General features: G+C 35.3%; 1 long non-coding RNA gene across 2 annotated transcripts in view; it reads right to left on the bottom strand.

Moving 5' to 3' along the window:
- The window catches only part of LOC143244345 (uncharacterized), a 35,598-nt gene that overhangs the window by 3,551 nt on the left and 11,926 nt on the right, over positions 1–20,121 (bottom strand). Inside the window, exon 2 of one of the 2 annotated variants that reach the window (XR_013025036.1) lies at positions 12,052–19,558. The exons of the other annotated variant lie outside the window; for it this stretch is intronic. This is a non-coding gene — a long non-coding RNA (uncharacterized LOC143244345). Of the gene's footprint in view, positions 1–12,051; positions 19,559–20,121 lie in introns of those variants that run through there. 2 annotated transcript variants of the gene reach the window in all.

The following is a 20,121-nucleotide window of genomic DNA, read 5'->3' on the forward strand; positions in this document are numbered from 1 at the left end:
TTGGTGGAGAAAACAAACAGCGTGGAATAAAACTAAGATAAGTCGTAGGTTCAATGGCCTGTCGGTAATAGGGTCCTGAGGCTGAGAGAAGGAAATGGATACCTTTGACAAAGGAAGTGGGGAAAGAGATTGTAGTAGAGATCCATCTGATAGAATCCCACTCATCTGTGACAAAAGATCATCACAGGGGAACAAATTCTCACAATCAAGCTTCCACCAAACCACATTTCAGTGAGTAGTCACCGATACTCTTAACGTTGTGCCAATCTACATGAAATAAAATGATGAAATACAGAACCTCTGGAAGAAAGAACAGGTAAGCATTGATGAGGACTAAAACAGGAAATGGGAACAGGGACTTGTCATGGTTTTACTACAACAAATAACTTACAAAGGTATAAATGGTAAATAATTCCTCACGTGATATCAAAGTGTCAGGAACATGGTTGATACATACCACTAAAGAGAGGGGCAAGATGTAATTCTCCGAAATAAATTGGTGGCAAACTACCCTGGGATAAGGCCACAGTGAAACCAAAAAGATCCCAACAACAGAGAAACCACGTTTGTAAGTCAAGAATCAAGGATGACAGATGAAGCCGTCACTAAATGAACCCTCTAGATTTTGGTGCATACATAGCCTGGGAAAGATGATGTATTATAGATAAATACCTTCAGAATGTAGTAAAGTTAAGACGAGTGTGTAAAAACCTGCTGTGATGTAAACACTGCAGAAAATCATGGAGTGCCAAAAATTGAGAAAAGCAATGTGATTGGTAACCCATGAAAGGAAAGACATGCTGGCAATGATAAGGATGACAGGGATCATAAAAAATCGGGGAAACATATTAAACACCACAAACCTGAGAAATCATGTCTTAATATGTCATTAAGGGCTAGCTGATTCCATAGATGGGACATAAGAATGTACGGCAAAATTGAGGGTTAGAAAAATGTAATCAAAATCTCCGTTAAACCGAACAGGTTTGACATGTTTTTGGGGAAGCGAGGTATGGTTCAGGAGAAGGTGGAGGTAGTTGGCCCATACAGTACCTATCTCTTGCTAAATAATCTTAGATAAATCCAACGACAGGTGACACCACCTGTTACGAATGAAAAAGTGTTTTGTAAGAGGTGTGATACTCAAATTGGTAACATTAACCTCGACATTCGTGGTAAATAGTGAATCGAACAAATTGTTTTATAGAAGAATACAAACGTGCGAAAAACAAACAAACAGGAAAACAACAAAGATTGGACAATGAATTAACAATAATAAAAGCGATTAATAAAAAAATACCATTTCAATAGTATAACTATACAAGTTATAATTAGAAAGCACACCAAAAAAAATCAACCATCTAAACAAGAACTCTGCCAAAAACGAAATAGTAGAATTGAATGGAGGGAGTCGTATGTGTGACAAGAATATGTGGCACTATTATTGGTGGAGGGTTTTTGTCTGGTAATTTGCATAAAAGACTCATTGCAATGAATTATTTCTAATGGAGGAGCGGTAGGACACTTGTGGTATGCGTAAAAAAACATTTTTGTTTATGGAGGGCAGCACTGAATGAGTATAGCTATTTAAGTGAAAGGTAATATACGGAAAAAAATTCATTGCAATGAATAAAATATGTATACATTTGCAATATGTAATAATGAAGTCATTATGCGAATAAAATAAATAAACTGGTAAATTTCAGTTTGAGCTAGTAAATTTCTCATTTCTACTGAGATGTTTACATCGGGTACTTGCTGAGCACACCGAGGGGAATCGAACCCCTGATTTTAGCGTTGTATATCCGTAAATATACCGCTGTACTAGCGGGGAGCGAAGGAAAGAAATTGGGATGTAAAATTTACAAAGTGATCAGCTTAATGTCATACTTTTTAGTTGGAAAGTTTTTAAAACCTAATGAACGTAAAACAAAAATAAACAAAATACCAGCATACAAAAAAACAGTTAAATGATTATTGAAGTAATATACTTAAAGTAATACCCGCTTATTAATTAATATTTTGCTCCAGAAATGATCTTTTTATCTCTAATATTTTACAACTTAGTACAAATTTATATTTAAATCACTATATCATTCTTTTGCAACTTTTCACAAAATGTTGGCCCGGCATGGCCAGGTGGATTAAGGCGTGCGACTCGTAATTCGAGGGTCGCGGGTTCGCGCCCGCGTCGCGCTAAACATGCTCGCCCTCCCAGCCGTGGGGGTGTATAATGTGACGGTCAATCCCACTATTCGTTGGTAAAGAGTAGCCCAAGAGTTGGCGGTGGGTGGTGATGACTAGCTGCCTTCCCTCTAGTCTTACACTGCTAAATTAGGGACGGCTAGCACAGATAGCCCTCGAGTAGCTTTGTGCGAAATCAACAAAACAAACAAACAAAACAAACACAAAAGGTTAAGTGCTTATTCTTTGGATTCAGTCTTCTGAACAACTCAAGTTCAGAATCTCAAACCAAAGAGTGTCTACCATATAGAATTTAACACACTTTTCTTTAAGTTTTAAATGTAGAAAAAGCTCGTGGTGTACATATTACATTTAAACTCACCCTTGGCCAATCTGTTTTATCATAGTATATTTTTATAGGAATCGCCCATTGAAACAATACTTTTTAACTTTTTCATAATTTTTTCATCTGTTATTTTCTTTTCTTTGACAAAATATCATAATATAACAATTAGCATGTCATGCAAATATGGTCAACAACTATTACTTTTAATGATTGCTGTAAAAAACATTCGACACTGCACTATTAAATTTATGAACAAAGTTGAATCTACTTAAAGAAAAGATCAATGTTATGTTTCACAGGCGAAAAGATTCATTATGAAAAACGCTCGTTAATCAGGACCGTTTACATATTTACAATTATTTAGGTATTTCATCGTATTTTAGAAGTATAAGAATTTGTTGTAATTTTCTACCATTTATTACATGTTGTACAAGTAATTATTACTTAGCATTTTCAATCCCTTATGTAACTTTTCGCAGCAGACTTTTAGTAAAAATTAGGTATGTTTTCTATATAAATTGTCATAAATAAAAGGTTTTTGTCGTTTTAACTGGAGACAAGAGAAGTTGCCACGACTTACTATGGATATAACTTACATAGACGAGATGATACTGTCAACAAGTTTAATGTCCGAAATTTTCAACTTTGTTATAACTGCTGTATATATTTTAAATTATTGCTGAGATTTTGAATTAGTTGGTTTTAGAGTTATTTTGTTCCAATAAGGTGCTAAATGTTAGTCAAGTACCATCTTTACTACGATTATTTTAAAATTATGTTCATGTTTAACTAACAGATGTTTATATAATAACTAGCAGGTGCACGTTGAAACAATTCAACTGTTGCGCAGTTGGCAAAAATGTTTTGGTTTTTAAGCAATGGGTGCATGCAGCACAATATAAAGCGCCCAAGTTCGCTTAGTAGTTGTGTAGATTTTCCAGCTGGATTCCACTGTTTCTTGTCATTTTACTGAGCGCAATAAGAGACCTCTACCGATGTGAGCATTTTTTGACAGTTGTCGTTTCTACACGAAGTTTCAAAGGGATTTTATTCAATGCAATTTATTCGACATGATACAATAAAATAATGCATGAATAGAATATCAACATGAAAAAAATTACATCTTTAAACTGTTACTTTCATTTGGTCGACAAAATAAGTCCTCTTTTTCTATTGTTATTTCTTTCATTCTTTCATAAAATTTCCTCATAAAACGAAACATTTTTAATAAGATATACTTTTCTCGGATTGACTGCCTCCCAGTGAAACAGGATAAGTCTTCACATTGACAATGCTAAAAATCAATGGACACAGCAGATAGCGTGATGTGGGTATGCTATAAAATCTTTGATTGCTTAGATTTGTTTTGCGTTTGAAACTGGTTCTATGGCAGATCGTAAACGCAGTAGGAGAATTCTGTTACAAAATAAGAACTTTTCTTCATCAAGTACGTAGTTCTTTCATAATCTGAAATATTTAAAACATTTAATTATAAAAGGCCGCGCAACCGTAACAACGCAACATGGGCCAAAGATTGATTGATTTCAACGGTGCACATCTCTAACAGCTCTAGCGGAACGAGTTAACAAACATAACGATCTTGCGCGGCTTTTGCAACACTTCGTGACCCTCCAGTAGTCCTCACATAATTAACCTCATTTAGTCACAATAACAATATTGTTTTCCAGCACTGCATTAGCAGGTCTGGTTACTTATAGAAACCAGTTGAACTCAATGAACCCAAAGATTCTTGCTTTAATTATATTATCTATTTCTGTCAAGCAACTATTGTTAGTTTCTTCACACACCCTCAAGTCCTTCCTGCATATCCTGAAAATAATTGTTGAACATTTACTTGTCTGATTTAATGGCTCCTCTGCAGCCTGGGTAATGAGATGTGTTTGGATTCTATCCCTAAAGCTATTGTAACTTTAAGATTTCTTTATGAAGTGTCTTTTTACTTTGGTTGTAAGTAAGAATTCTCATATTACAAATAATATTTATATATATATTATTTTTCATCTTATGTGCTTCACTACAATGCTTCCAATCTCAGTACCATTCTTGTATTTTGGTTCAACACATGGCTCGGCATGTTAGGGCGTTTGACTCGCAATTTGAAGGTTGCTGGTTCGAATCCCCGTTTACCGAACATGCTAACCCTTTCAGTCGTTGAGGTAATATAGTGTGATGGTCAATTTCACTATTCACTGTTAAAAGAGTAGCCCAAGAGTTGACGGTGGAGGGTAATAACTAGCTTCCTTCTCTCTAGTCTTCCACTGCTACATTAGGGACAGCTAGAAAAGATAGCCCACTTGTTACTTTGCGCGAATTTCACAACAAACCAAACAGTTTTACATTTCAGCTTTAACAATATTATGTTTTTCCATTTTCAGTAAAAATCTTCTGTGTAGCAGTTCTACACTACAATTCCAACATTATTGTCCCTTTACGGCCTCAGTAGCAATATTTTCTCTCAGTTCTATATCACAGTTCTGGCAATATTATATTTTTTCCAGCCTCGGTAGGAATTGTATTTTTCAGTTTTAAATCAAAACCAATTTACAGAACAAACATTATTATATTCTTCCAATCTCAATGTCCCCCAGTGGCTCAGCGGTATGTCTGCAGACTTACAACGCTAAAAACCGGGTTTTGATACCCGTGGTGGGCAGAGCACAGATAGCCCAGAATTCGATCACCTTGGACTGAGTTATAAAGCAAAAATAGTATAAAAAATCTATCCCCATGTTAACGGATATGGCTGTAGCCTTGACCCAAAATATATCAAATTTCGTCCTTATCCATTCAGCTGTTTATTATAAATCGTGCTGAGAAACACACACAGAAATAAACACACTGGGATGAAAACATAACCTTCATCATCTTCAATGGCAGATGTAATGATTGGTTTAAACTCCAGGAAGTTACTTTCTATTTTTTTGAGCAAATGGAATTCTGTGACGTTTCTTGTGTGCAGGAAAACATTTTGTTCACTGCCTTCACTGAGGATTTAAATGAACTGTCAGTACAGGATAAATGTCAGCTCTGTCCACAGATTTAGCTGCTGTTTCATCAGTCTTTTTTACATAGAAACAGTTATGGATATACCCGACACATAATACCCAGATATTTTCAGTTACCTAATTTTCAGTGTTTAATTTTGAAAGCACACAAAGTTTAAATGCCTTGTAACAGGCTGAGTGCACTTAGTCAAACGCATTAGTTTTCATAATCCAGTCGAAGTTAAAGAACTGGTACAAAAACTGTTAAACTGAACACACATAAGTTCTATATAACCACCTTTACTTGGTTAGAAATATTTAATGTGGGTAGATATTGTTCTATACTTAAAGAGAAACTACTTATTTGTTAAATTGTTTAGTAACGTTTACCAGATATATTAGTGTTATTGTTTGTTTGGGGAAATTTCGTCCAAAGCTACACGAGAGCTATTCACGCTAGTCGTCTCTAATTTAATAGTTTAAGACTAGAGAGAAGACAGCTGGGTTTCACCACCCATCGCCAACTCTTGGGCTAGTCTTTACCAAAGAATATTGGAATTAATCGTCTCATTATAACGCCACCACGGCTGAAAGGACAAACATGTTTGATGTGACGGGGATTCGAATCCATTCCCCTCATATTACGAACTGAACGCTCTAACGATGATGTTATGTCGGGCCATTAGACCTAGAATCTAGATCTAATTGTTTAACGGGGCAACGCTTGAATTGTAACCTTACGATACATTTACATTTTATAGATCATATACCAGTAAATATATTTTAATGCATGATTCTTGTTTTGGAATTTCGCACAAAGCAACTCGAGGGCTATCTGTGCTAGCCGTCCCTAATTTAGCAGTGTAAGACTAGAGGGAAGACAGCTAGTCATCACCACCCACCGCCAACTCTTGGGCTACTCTTTTACCAACTAATAGTGGGATTGACCGTAACATTATAACGCCCCCACGGCTGGGAGGGCGAGCATGTTTGTCGCGACTCGGGCGCGAACCCGCGACCCTCAGATTACGAAGCGCACGCCTTAACGCGCTAGGCCATGCCAGGCCCATGCATGATTCTGTCCAAATAATCACATTTTTCATGAAACAAGCACCACCTATAGGCTGCTATGTATATACTTACAGTTTCGGAAATATAATGTGTTGATGATAAATATGTAATTAATGTGTTAAAATGAGGCAACACTCACAGTTTACAACAAAAGTTTATTTTCATATCAGTTAACTACTGATCTTGATTCACAGTAAAATGGTAAAACATAAGGACAAACACGGTTATTAAATTTCAAGTTGTTTACAAATTAACGAAAGTTTATATATTAATGCTATATTTCAGTACTAGCCTAAATATATATAATAATAACTGTGGGCTATTGTTTAAGGTAGGATTGTTTGATCTGTATCAAAAATTATTCCTGTTCTCGAATATCTTGTGGTTCTAGTATTAATATTCATGATGTCCTCCGATGACACAACAGTATATCTTTAGGTTTAAATTTCTAAAATCAGGGGATAAATTCCCCTCAGTAGAGACAGTAGATAACCAAATATTCATGACAATTTCATTCTCCGAAAGAAAATACTTGTATTACATTCGTGTATGTTTGTAACTACGTCAGTCACAATGACTGTCCGACAGCCCTTTGTATGGATTTTCGGTCAACCAGAAGGCCAGGACATAACTGCACATTGCACGTATGTACACCCTTGTGCAAATTAATTGAAACAAGACGGAAAATTACGATTTTTTCAATTTTTTGCGTTTTATTTTTGAGAATCCAAAAATTACTCACAAATTAATACATGATATAGCCGCCTTTATTTTTCAGCAGGTCATTAATCCGCTTTAGTATCGAGTCCACGAGTTGACTACAATCTTTACTAATTTTTGGATCGCGGTACCACACCTCAATTATGGCCTCAATTAGCTTATCTTTCGAAGTACAGTCTTTTGCCTGAAGTCTTTCTTTATAAATCGCCCAAAGATTTTCAATAGGATTTAAGTCCGGAGAGTTTCCAGGCCAGTCCAGCACCTTTATTCTCGTTGTAGTCATAAAATTCTTCACAATTTTCGATGTGAGGTACGGAGCCAGATCTTTCTGAAAAATGCCAGATCTATCTGGAAATCTCTTTTTCAATTCTGGAACGACTATTTTCTGCAAAACTTCGATGTACTGTGGTCCTCGCATTATGCCTTGTACGATATGTAAGGCTCCGACGCCATAGTAGCTGAAAAAGCCCCAAAGCATGTTCTTTAAGGGATGTTTTACGAACTGATTGATGTGAGATTCTCGAAGTTTCTCACCTGGAGATCTGCGAACATGCAGACTTCTTTGACCCTATACGAAGAAATGAGTCTCGTCACTGAATAACACCTTTCTCCACTGTTCTTGCGTCCAGTTCTTGTATTTCAGACCCCATTGATACCGTTGTTTCGTCATTAAGTTGATAAGAAGTTGTTTTTTTGACTGGTCTCCTTGCCCTTCGACCGACATCAAGAAGCCTACGACGAACCGTTGAAGAGCTGACTTTTATTCCTTTGACCTCCAAATCTCTTTTTATGGCGTCACTTCTTTTCCGTTGATCTTTCACACACTCACTAACCACGTACGCGTCGTCTCTTGGCGTTGTTTTCCTTTTTCAGCCACATCTTTCATTACGTTTCGGACTGATAGATCCGGCACTCACCTTGGCCTTGATCACACGGCTGACGGTCGATAGACTAACACCAACAACGTCCGCGATTTCCCTGTAAGTCATGCCGGTGTGCTCGTGCAGTGTCACAATCTTTGTACGCTTTCTAGGAGTCACGTCCATTGTGTATGACGGTTGAAAGACGACTGATTAGCAGTAAAACAAATAGCCTCATTTTTGAAGAAAGTCTAATGCAATTTCGAATGGCGTAATATTCCTCAAAATTTCGTCATACATCCCAAAAATAGATCGACCGTACTGCAAAACACAGCTAATTACGCCGTCTGTGTGAAAAAATGACTATTATAGGAAATCAGCGGGTCCAGCGAGCCTACACTGGCCGCCATGCTGAAAATATTGTAAAATAACCATTTGTTTCAATTAATTTGCACAAGGGTGTAACAGGAATATGATTGTGTTACGTGCAGCAGCCACATTATTCTAAAAGGTCATTCTTGTACCTTGTTTAACCAAGAGCAACAAAACCAGTTGACATTATTACATGATTCAGTTCTAAGCATTTCCTTCTTTTAGAACCTCACGTGAGAGACTGGTTTCCACGAGACTAGATAATTACTCACTTCATCACCGAGTGTGAGCAATTTAAACCTTTAACTAAGTGTCATTAATGTGTTGCTATTAGTGCAAATAATACGAAGACCTTTACTAGCAAAACTAAATATTTCATTTTTGTGTGTTTTTATAACTAGTATAAAATATTCACTCCCGCCGTGGAACTCTAAGATCCTGTAATGACTCACAAAGACCTTAACGCACCAGTCAAGTGTCTCCTTTATCTTAATTACTTCTATAGGTACCTTGCTACCTCAATGCGCCGATTCATTAATTGATTTGATTGTTGTAAGCTCCCAAACTTAATACAGTTTAACTCGTTTAATTAATGTAACGAATGGTGCAAGGAACCAACGGTCTGATTTGAAAAGAACTGTAGTTCTATTGTATCATCAACATTGAAACTATAATAATTGTATACATTAGCATCGAAAAGTAATCATATACTTTAAATATCAACAAATATTGCGGAAAATGATTAATAGTTTCACTGTGTGCATCTAAAAAAAAGTTACATGTTTTTCGACACACATTCCCTAGTAGTACCGTGGTATGTCTGCAGAATTTACAACGCTATAAAGCAGGTTTCGATACATGTAATGGTCAGAGCACATTGTGTAGTTTTGTGCTTAACTACAAACAAAGTTTCTCGACAATAGTCAATTACTAACTCAAAGTATTTATGAATAAAAATATATTTAATATATCATTATTTTATGCCAATTACAACTACGACGTTCATTTAAGTTTTATTTGACTTTGTTTCGTTTGACTGTTGAAACCTGGATTCCATCGTTTTAATTCCGCAGACATAACACTGGGTCACTAGGGGATTTGACTTTGTCCACTTAAATTATTGTTGTAATGCATTGTTCTATTATTAGAAATAGGTTTGAAGATAGCGTTATGGTTTTGTTTATCTTTAATCTTTCTGTCGTTTGGTTCTCATTTTCTAGGTAGAAAACGTTATTGTTAATTGAAACAACGGAAAGGGTCGGAAGGGTCAAGTGATTTTTTTTGTAAGTATATACAACAGTGAGTGGTTAGAATGGTCAAGTTATGTTGTACAAGTAAAGAATGGTCCAACAATTGACTTTACTACATTGTTCTCCACAATTCTGTTAAAAGCTTCAATGTCCATTATAAATTCTTTAATTGAACAATTGTGTTATTCTTTCATAGCATAAAAGATATATTAAGTTTCGGTATTTATAATAATTATATGTTTTTCAATAACCAGGAATTCAGACAAGTAATAGGAGTTTCATTGGACGCTAACTATTCTACTTGTATTGCAAATTTATAGAGTTATTTTTATGAGAAAATGTTTATTGAACATTACCTAAATCCAGGCATTTTTGTTTAACTTACAGATATGATTTAATTAGTGTAAAAATCCTGAGATAAGTGATGTTATTAACGCTATTTGTACAGTAGAATTAGAAATTGAAAATACGTCAGTATCTTACTAGGCACATTATTTAGATTTAGAAATCAAAATAATTGATAATTATATCAATCTAAAATATTTTAATGAAAATATATTTTGCTTCTGAAATATATGGTTTACCTTTTTCAATAGTCGTGTACCCTATTCTTCTGTTATAAGCATTTTAGCTTCACAATTAGAATTATATTTGTAAAAATTTCATTTTATTATTAATGTTGAATTATTGATGCAAAAATTAATATTTAATGAATTAAATAAAGAAACTCTAAATAAAATTATTAAAAATATTATTTGATGAATATAAGAATGTGTTATATAAATATAAAGAAGTAAAGTTTAAGGAAATTTTACAGAAACTTTCTCATAAGTATTTTTCCGTCGCGCCAAACATGCTCGCCCTTTCAGCCGTGGAGGCGTTATAATGCGACGATCAATTCCACTATTCGTTGGTAAAAGAGTAGCCCAATAGTTGGCTGTGGGTGGTGATAACTAGCTGCCTTCCCTCTAGTCTTACACTGCTAAATCAGGGACGGCTAGCACAGATAGCCCTCGAGTAGCTTTGTGCGAAATTCAAAAAACAAACATAAGTATTTTTAGTTATTAATAAGGTCATTTAAACAACTTCGACCTGCTTTTATGCGGATGAACACATTGTCATCTACAAATGCTTGTTTAGAGTGTGTTTTTCTTATAGCAAAGTTACATCAGGCTCACCGAGGAGAAACGAACCGCTGATTTTAACCTTGTAAATGCACAGACTTACCGCTGTACTAGCGGTGGCGCTCCATTATAGTATGAAAATTGATAGTTACAGTAGATGGAAGCCCGGCATGGCAAGTGTACTGAGGCGTTCGACTCGTAATCTGAGGGTTGCGGGTTCGCATCTCCGTCGCACCAAACATGTTCGCCTTTTCAGCCGTTGGAGCGTTATAATGTGACGGTCAGTCCCACTATTCGTTGGTAAAAGAGTAGCCCAAGAGTTGGCGATGGATGGTGATGACTAGCTGCCTTCCCTCTAGTCTTACACTGCTAAATTAGGGATGGCTAGCACAGATAGCCCTCGAGTAGCTTTGTGCGAAATTCAAAACAAACAAACAAACAATACAGTGGATGGTGGTTCAGAGTTATATTAGTTATTTTGAATAACTGGTTGGGTCCCTTCACTCTAGTATTACTTGTCTGCTAGGCTACTAATTAGTTCCTTACCTTCATATTTGGGGCTGAAATGCCAATTTCAGGAGGTAAGTTTATCTTACTTACCCCCAAGTGGTGATATGTTATTATTTTGATTTCTTCTTCTTTACTTCAGAAAGCAGTCACTTTCCCACAATTGTTTGCTGGAAGTAAAGGGTGATATAGATGTGGGACGTTATGGGTTCGAACACCCACATCTCGCTCTCCTAATTTCAATTGATTTTGATTATTTTATTGCTCTTGAATTTCCTCATGTGAGACTGGCGAGTGGAGGTTAAAACTGACAGTCAGTGTTTCCAACCACAATGTGGGTTCTACGTCATCAGTCACCTTCAAAATCTAGAGTACAGTTTATATATCACATTATAGCCTGTATCCTGGGGATCCTTTTAATTGGTGCAGCGTCTTTGATTTTTGTTCGGATTTATTTTTGTGTTTATTACAAATATATGTTATACAATATATTAATTACAGAAATGTAAACTAATTTGTTATCGATAAGTGTTATACCTATGAAACGTTATAAATGCAAAACTATGCCATGCAAATTAAATGTAGAACTGTTTGTTTATGTTTGTTTAAAGTTAGCTACACAAATACACAATGGGCTATCTGTGGCTGCCCATCACGCTTACCTAAACTTATTTTCTAGCATTATAAGTCCACAGAAATATAGAAGTGAAAGCCTTTGAGTCATTGTTTAAGTAACACATATTAACATATACCTGCATAAAACATAGTGGAGTTTTATATAAGTAACAAAAATAACGTATTTAAAATGTAAAATATGCCATATATCTGAAGTCTTATTTTACAATAGAGTAAAACTACATTTACTAAAATCATAGTGTATTGTTGTTTTCAATCAAAAGATACTTTTAAAGTGACTCTAAAAGCGAAAACTATAAATCTAGTGTTATAATATGAAAAGATCAATGTTGGCACTTCGTCTTGTGGTGATGGCATCACTTGTAGCAGCTCGCCCTCTGACATTAATGACATGATCATATTATGCTGCCTGATAACATCCTCGTTTTTGGAAAAACATGGGTTTTCATATTAAGTATTTGACAAAAAATTTGATATTAAATTTGGTTATTACTCCAACTTGTATATTAATTAATTTAATTTTGCATATCACATACATATCCATCACCTAATTAATTTATTAATATTTAATTAAATAAAGTATTACTTAGATATTAATTAAGAATTTGCACTTCACCATATATTAATCACATTATTAATCTTTAATTAACAAACCTCCCCCAGTAACACCTCAACCACCCTCCCTCCTGGTATTGTCCTTTGGCAGATAGTGCATGGCCAGCAAGATCTGCTCACATCTCTAATGATTTCTGGGCAATGGACATTACTGGTGGATCTATCTGCTATCTTCTTTGCTCTTAGGTGTCTTTGCACTGTCAACTCGTAAACTTGTTTCATCAGTTGAATCCTGTATTCTGTTGTTATGATTTGCTACACTTTCCCAGTATAATTTCTCTGTTTGATTTGGTACAGCAATTCCTTCTAATACTCTGCTCTATAAGTGCTTTACCCCTTTGTCTTTTGCTCGATTTTTCCCATATATTGTCACAAAGATTGTGCAGTGAAAAGTGTTTCTTTTACGCTTCCTTCAATTCCTGCAAACCTACATTTGTGATATCACCTTTTGACCTTTGTAAGATCTTTGTGTTATGTTTGCTCTTCTTTTCTTGAGTTCTATTTGTGACTGCCAATGCTTCTTCGTTTATATATATATGTTTTTCATACATATAGTCTTTGATAGGTCTGATATAGCACTCCCTTTTGTTTCTCTATTCTGTGGTACCATCTCCTTTGTCTTTGTTAAATTTTCTCCCAGGCATTATCCCAAAGTTTCTGCAATGGAGGGACTTTCTTTCATGATTCCTTTAGTTCCTACAAAGCTACATTCGGGATGTCCCTTTTTGACATTTGTAAGGTCTTGATGTCTTGCTTGCTCTTCTCTTCTTGACCACTAGTGGTGACCACCAATGGTTCATCAATTTTCTTTCGGTCTGGTATCTGAGTTTCTACTAGGTGGTATGTTTTAAACAATTTGGTCAAATATGGATGTTTTATACTGTTGTCTCCAGGTCCCCCACATAATATAGTGCATTTATCTTTATTTTCTTATGGGACACTTTCTCATTGTCCCATCAATAAGTACACACACACACTCACAAGTGTAGTTTGCCTCTCATTTGATCATAATATAGTAGACTGGTTCTCACTACTGCAAACAATTTCTTGTAGGCACATCACTCTTTTGTCCCCAACATATTCTTCACTCACTGGCATGTTGTGATTTGTTGGTACTTATGAATATCTGTAACATGCTCCAATCACCATTGACACTGTTGATCCATTTGTTAACTTAACTCGATTGTTAGCCGTGTACTGATTAACCATGGAAATGGAACTTTCTTTTCATAGTAAATCTGGCGTCTTTTATTGATTCTGTTTCTTTTGGCAGCAGCATCTATGCTGACAGTCAAACTTTTCTAGTTTCTTAACAACACCATCTATAGAAGTTGCTATAGCAGCTTTATACTGAGATTTCTGCTGTTGCCTGTTCGTAATGGACTTCCATTCCTTCGCGCAACGTTACATATTTTATAACAAATATTACATTTCTTTACCCATTTGTCTGTTAACCTCATGTAACCTTTGGTAGACTCCTGTTTCTAGTCAACTACCAGTTTTTGTTTTAAATAAATAATTTCTTCAAAATAAGACAAACGTATGTACAAAAAATTATTTACACCATGAAATATCACAGTTGTATCCAAAACTCCAAATAATTAATCTTTATTTTCAAATATCCACTTAGGCTGTATCCAAAACTCTAAATAATTAATCTTTATTTTCAAATATCCACTTAGGCTGATTCAATTACTTTAGAATATAATTGACAATATAAACTATTTTTCTCACAGTACTTACTTTTACTCACAGTACTATTAGTAAATTATTCACTTAGTAAGTACCCCATGGGTTACAACAGTTGTATCATAACTTTAAAAAATTGTTTGCTTCTCATCAAAATCCACAGAGAATGGTTCAATTAATATAGATCCCCCTTTTACAATACAAATTATTATATTTATTAAACTTTGAAACTAATTTATCATATCGCCCGATATGGTTAATTATTCACAGACCAGCTAACTTCACGTTTTCTCTCATTAACTAATTTTCTGAGAAAAGAACAACTTTTCTCAATCTAGCTCACAGTTGGTTGGTAGCCCATATATTTATAAATTGTTCATTGAGGCCTCAAATTTTCTGTAAACTACGCAGTGACATTTGAGTGTAACAATACAAACTTGAGGAGACATCAAAAATACAGTAGCTTGACATCAATAATTGACTCACACAATGTATGACTCTTACCACGTTGGACCCGGTATGGCCAAGCGTGTTAAGGCGTGCGACTCATAATCTGAGGGTCGCGGGTTCGCATCTCCGTCGCGCCAAATATGCTCGCCCTTTCAGCCGTGGGGCGTTATAATATTACAGTCAATCCCACTATTCGTTGGTAAAAGAGTAGCCCAAGAGTTGGCGGTGGGTGGTGATGACTAGCTGCCTTCCCTCTAGTCTTACACTGCTAAATTAGGGATGGCTAGCGCAGATAGACAATTTTCTCATACATGCCTTCTCATGAGTGATTGCCATCATTTGATTCTTGATCAATTGAGAACTACATTTATCAAATACATAAAAAACCAGTTGTCTGTGTTCTAGTAAGTAGTTGTACAGAAAAAAGTTTTGGTTGTGGGATCTAGTCAGTTGTTCAAAATGAGTGATATTGGCTAATGGCTTGAGTGGCTTTGACAGAACAAAGAGCGAGCAAGTTTTGTGACAATATTTTGTTCATCTGGATAGGTGAAATAATTGGAAATGATAATTTTGATTAGTTTCCTGATAATTGATATAACTGAAATTTCTATTAATTGAATGTTGGAATAATAAAAAACAGTAATAATTGGAAATACTAATTTTAAGTTCACTTGTCAATCAGTGTAGGAGCATGAGAGAGAGATCAACAAACACAAATAGGTCAGTAACTTTGTAGTTCATCATGAGACTAGTTAAAATGTTTTTGTATAAGTGTTTATTTAAAGACTATTTTCATGTGATGTTAACTTGAATTTATTATTAATATTTCACTCTTCTATTTGCTCTACCACCATTAAGTGCTTTTATTTATAAATCTTCCAATATTGTTAGTGTAAGTTATTCATTTTCTGTTTCCAATCATTTACACAAATACATACACAATGTTATTTCACAATTTGTATCATATTCTTAGAAAAGTGTACCAGTTCACTTCTTGAATACTGGATTATAGTCTATGTGTAAAACAGACACGGTAGTGATAGCAGAAGAGCAGACTGACTTATCTGTGGTGTCAGCAAGTTCATTCCAGTAAATACCAATGTGACCTGGTATCCAGTAAAACTGGATAGAAATGGAAGATGAAGAGAAACAGGCTAGTCAGGTTTGAATATTGATGAGAACATGGTGAGAACTAACATGAAGTGATTCCAGCAACAATAGAGAGCTAAGAGAGTCGGTATAAATAGTACAATTAGTGTACAGTATAGCCTCTATGTGATACAGGGCAAGAGAAATGGTGTAGAACTCAGCAGTGAACACAGAAACTGCAGAGGGGATTGTATGTGCAACTATTGAACCACAATCAACCCTGGCAGAGCCCACAATCATCTGATTTTGAATAATCCTTATAAATTGAATGGAAAGATTGTTCTGAAGATGTTCAGTAAACAGAAGACAGAACTTCCAGTCAGGAGTAACTGCTTTCCTCAGATGGCTCAAAGAAAGGTCACAGGTGAGGATGGTGATAAGCCATGGTGGGACTGACTGACCAGTGGAGACAGCAATGTTTTCTAAGGACAGGCTCAATTCAGCCAGCTGTGATTGGACAGGAAGACCAAAAGGAACAATGGCAGACCATCTATTCTGAAAAAACCTTGCACACCAAGGAAGAAAGACACACCCCCAGAGGGGATACTGTGATGTGGATCAAAGTTTTGAAGTATAAAGTAAAAAAAATTGAAAACAGCAGAGATGAAGAGGAGGTGTGTGAGACTCAGTGTACAAACTCTGGACTGGAGAAGTGTGGAAAATCCCCCTGCACAGCTGAAGCCACAAATGGTGAATGGGGTCTAACAATTTTAAAGCTGAGGACCTGGTAGAACCTTAGACCACTTTGTAATGAATGAGGGGTAGCTCCAAACACAAACTACCTCCAAGATCTGCGATAGCCAGCCCTTACGATGAGTAAAAAAACCAAGAAAGGTTTAACATTTTCCTCACTTGAAAATGTATTTCCAACAGATATATCTCTACACATACAATAGTTATTTCTCATGCACCCACTGTTGAGAACTTGCACACACAATCTTGAACTATGTTCCACCTAAATCACATTTTAATGTGAGCTTCACTAGAACATGAGGTAATCATCATTTAAAAATAACCACCCACCAATAAAAGAGCAACATATAATCCATCCACAATAGATTCCCATCAACACTTGCATTCACTATTAACTTCATTCATAGATGAGACAGGAATAATGTGAACCAATAATGTAGAGAAAAGGTTGGGAAGGTGTTCAGTGAAGTATGTATCTGAAACACATTCTCAAGCAAGGAAAATACTATCTTCTGAAATAATCTAATTAATTCTCTTCACACAGTAGCCAGAATTCTACATTCACACAGTGGAGAGGCCTATGCAAAGAAGAAAACCTATGTGAGTTCCCTTCTCCAAATGCAGTAGAAAGGAAAAGCCCATAGAACATGACACCTGTTAGTGAGGGCATACTATGATAGCAGGGCAACACTTGTGGGACAGTGCTTTCTTCTAAGGCAGGGTTTACTTTATTTCTAGATGGAAGTACAAAAGGAGGAAAACAAAGATTAACTAATTTTTCTCAGGGGTAGGTAGATCAACTGATCTTTTCACATAACAGATTGGATGGACATAAAATGTAGTACATATTAGCTCAATGATCAGACATACATTTTGGTATGTTTTCTACTGTACAATTTAATCACTATACATACAGGAGACTAAGGTCCCTTCCTGATTCCAAAGGAGAACACTTTGGCCCATCCTGATGACCAAAACCAGTGGAAAATCAGTCCTATGGGTGACCTGTACTATAATAACATGGATACTCCTGCCCTACTTCCTAATGCATTGTGCTGATCACTCTGACTTTTTCTGGAGGGATTCCATAACTGCAAAGAAACTCTCCCAGTTAACCACCCTAGTAGTTATATATAATATGGAGATGGTGAAGGTCTCTTGTTCTCCTCTTTTACACCATAGTGAGCAAAAGACGTTGAGGATAATCCATAAAAGTACCTGGACTCAGATTTAACCACTGTAACAGTCTTTTACTGGAAAAAGTACAACAGAATACCATGAAATCTATTTTATAAAGCCAGCATACATAAGCTATGAAAGTGGACAGGCACTTCCTTGGTGCTAGATTTTTTCAATGTACTCCTTGGCAAGCACAGTCTAGATGAGGCATTAGCATTTTTTGACTTGAAATATCCACATGCCTCCCAGATCCACATAGCATTAGCATGCTGATTGTACTTTGCATAGTATGTGTTGACTTGTGATCTTGTAAATCAGAAACTCCTGTCACACACATTCTGCATATGGGTCTGCTTAATGTCAAAAATTGGTTAGTGGACTGAAGAAGACCAATTGAAAGGAAAAATATATGAATATTTTAAAACAAGTAGACTGTGTACTGTTTGTTTACTGTTAAAATTTATCACCAACAATTCACAGACTCCTATTGTAAAGGATTCAGCCCATACATAAAACCTCACAGTGATCCCTAAACTGAACAAGCAAAAATCAGGTGAATGGGGCTCATACAATAAAGAAGCTTGTGAGTCAGCAAAATATCACCACAGGAAGAGAAAACAAAATATACAAACCCATGGAATCCAAGCAGTGAACAATGAAAGTGAGACTACCTGGTCCACATTGAAAAGAGAAACAACAGTAGATATGGAAATATAAAAACAACAGTAATGAAACACAAAATGGGGCAGGCTCAGCTGCAGTAACAAATGCAAATAATTGTGAATCCTAGATCTGAGATCAGAATGGAACCAATCACATGTTGCACAATATTAGAAGTATCACTGGCTAGTAGTGAAATATATATGTAAAAACTGCTCGTTTGGTTGAGAATTTAGTTTTTTAAATGTAGAGGAGCGAACAATATTTTAAACTTCTTCGGTCATCGTTGTTCGCTCCTCTACATAAAAAAATTCCAACCCAAACTAGCCGTTATTACACATATATTTCTCTACAAGTGGGTTTTCTCGTCATCACTGACCAGTAGTGTCTCTGCTGTCATTACAATATTGAATGACTACTGTGAAGCAGTGTTATATATCTTGGAAGATGCCAGAAACATGAATACATAATCCAATTAAACCATGAAAATGTTGTTGTAGTAGTATGTTTGTGTTTTTATTTTATGTATTAGTTAAAAATAAACTGATCTAGGTATGACGACTGTGCATAAATAATGAGATGTGGAAAAGAACAGGATGCCGGATTAACAGATATGATAAAAATGCAAAAACTATGAGCTTTCAATAATTATTTTCCATCTGGAAGATTATAATAAAAAAGTTAATAATATCAACTACAACCAAATTAAACACTAGATATTCCAAGGTTAAAAGAACATCTGAATGAATAAAACTCAACATACTAATATTATTCGAAGCTTCTTAAAACTACAAAAAATTATCCAAACACAATTTATTAATATACAGGTACTCCTCCATTTGCTTTTGACATTAGACCAAACCCTCTTTCAAATCAGAAAGATCTCTTTCCGTTGATGATAAAGTCATTTCAAGCTCAAAGCACATGTTATGCTGTTTAGAGAGCTGCTTAATCAGTTCAGAGTTTTTAAGTTTTTCTTCTTCTAAGGAGAAGTGCAAGTCATTACTTAGAGCTTTCCCCTTCTCTGCCTGTAACTCCAAGAGCTCTTCTATCAGAGTAAGAAAAAATTATTGCTTAAAGAGTTATTTCATTAACTGGAAATCCATAGTTTTCATACCTTTTGACCATTTGTGCTTTATAAGCTGTTCTGTATATTGTAACTTATTAAAGCATATTTTTAAAGCCATACTGTTTAAATTAATTTCCATAAAAGCATAAGCTGCTACAATTATTTATTACAGTATCCATTTATGCAAATTAAGAAAAGCCATGTTCAAGATAGGTAATTTTTGTGTGTATGTGAACATATAAAATAAATTAAAAATGGAAACATATGTAACTACTATGTAAATAGTTCAGAATCTTGGTCATGAGGTGAGTACATACAAAAACAAAGACAACTCCTGAATGCAAGTGGTCATTTAAAACAACTGACAGTGGAATAAATAAAAAAAAAATAATCTTACTTTGATGCAAATAGGATACATTCATTTGAAACTGCTGCATTTTTTTTAAATAACTTTACAATTGATCCTTAGCAGACAGTCAAACAAGTTATTGATGTATCTTAAAAATGACATAAAAGAATAAAAACAACTCTAGTTTAGTTTT

The sequence above is a fragment of the Tachypleus tridentatus genome, chromosome 2 (assembly GCF_004210375.1).
Source record: "Tachypleus tridentatus isolate NWPU-2018 chromosome 2, ASM421037v1, whole genome shotgun sequence".
NCBI lineage: Eukaryota > Metazoa > Arthropoda > Merostomata > Xiphosura > Limulidae > Tachypleus > Tachypleus tridentatus.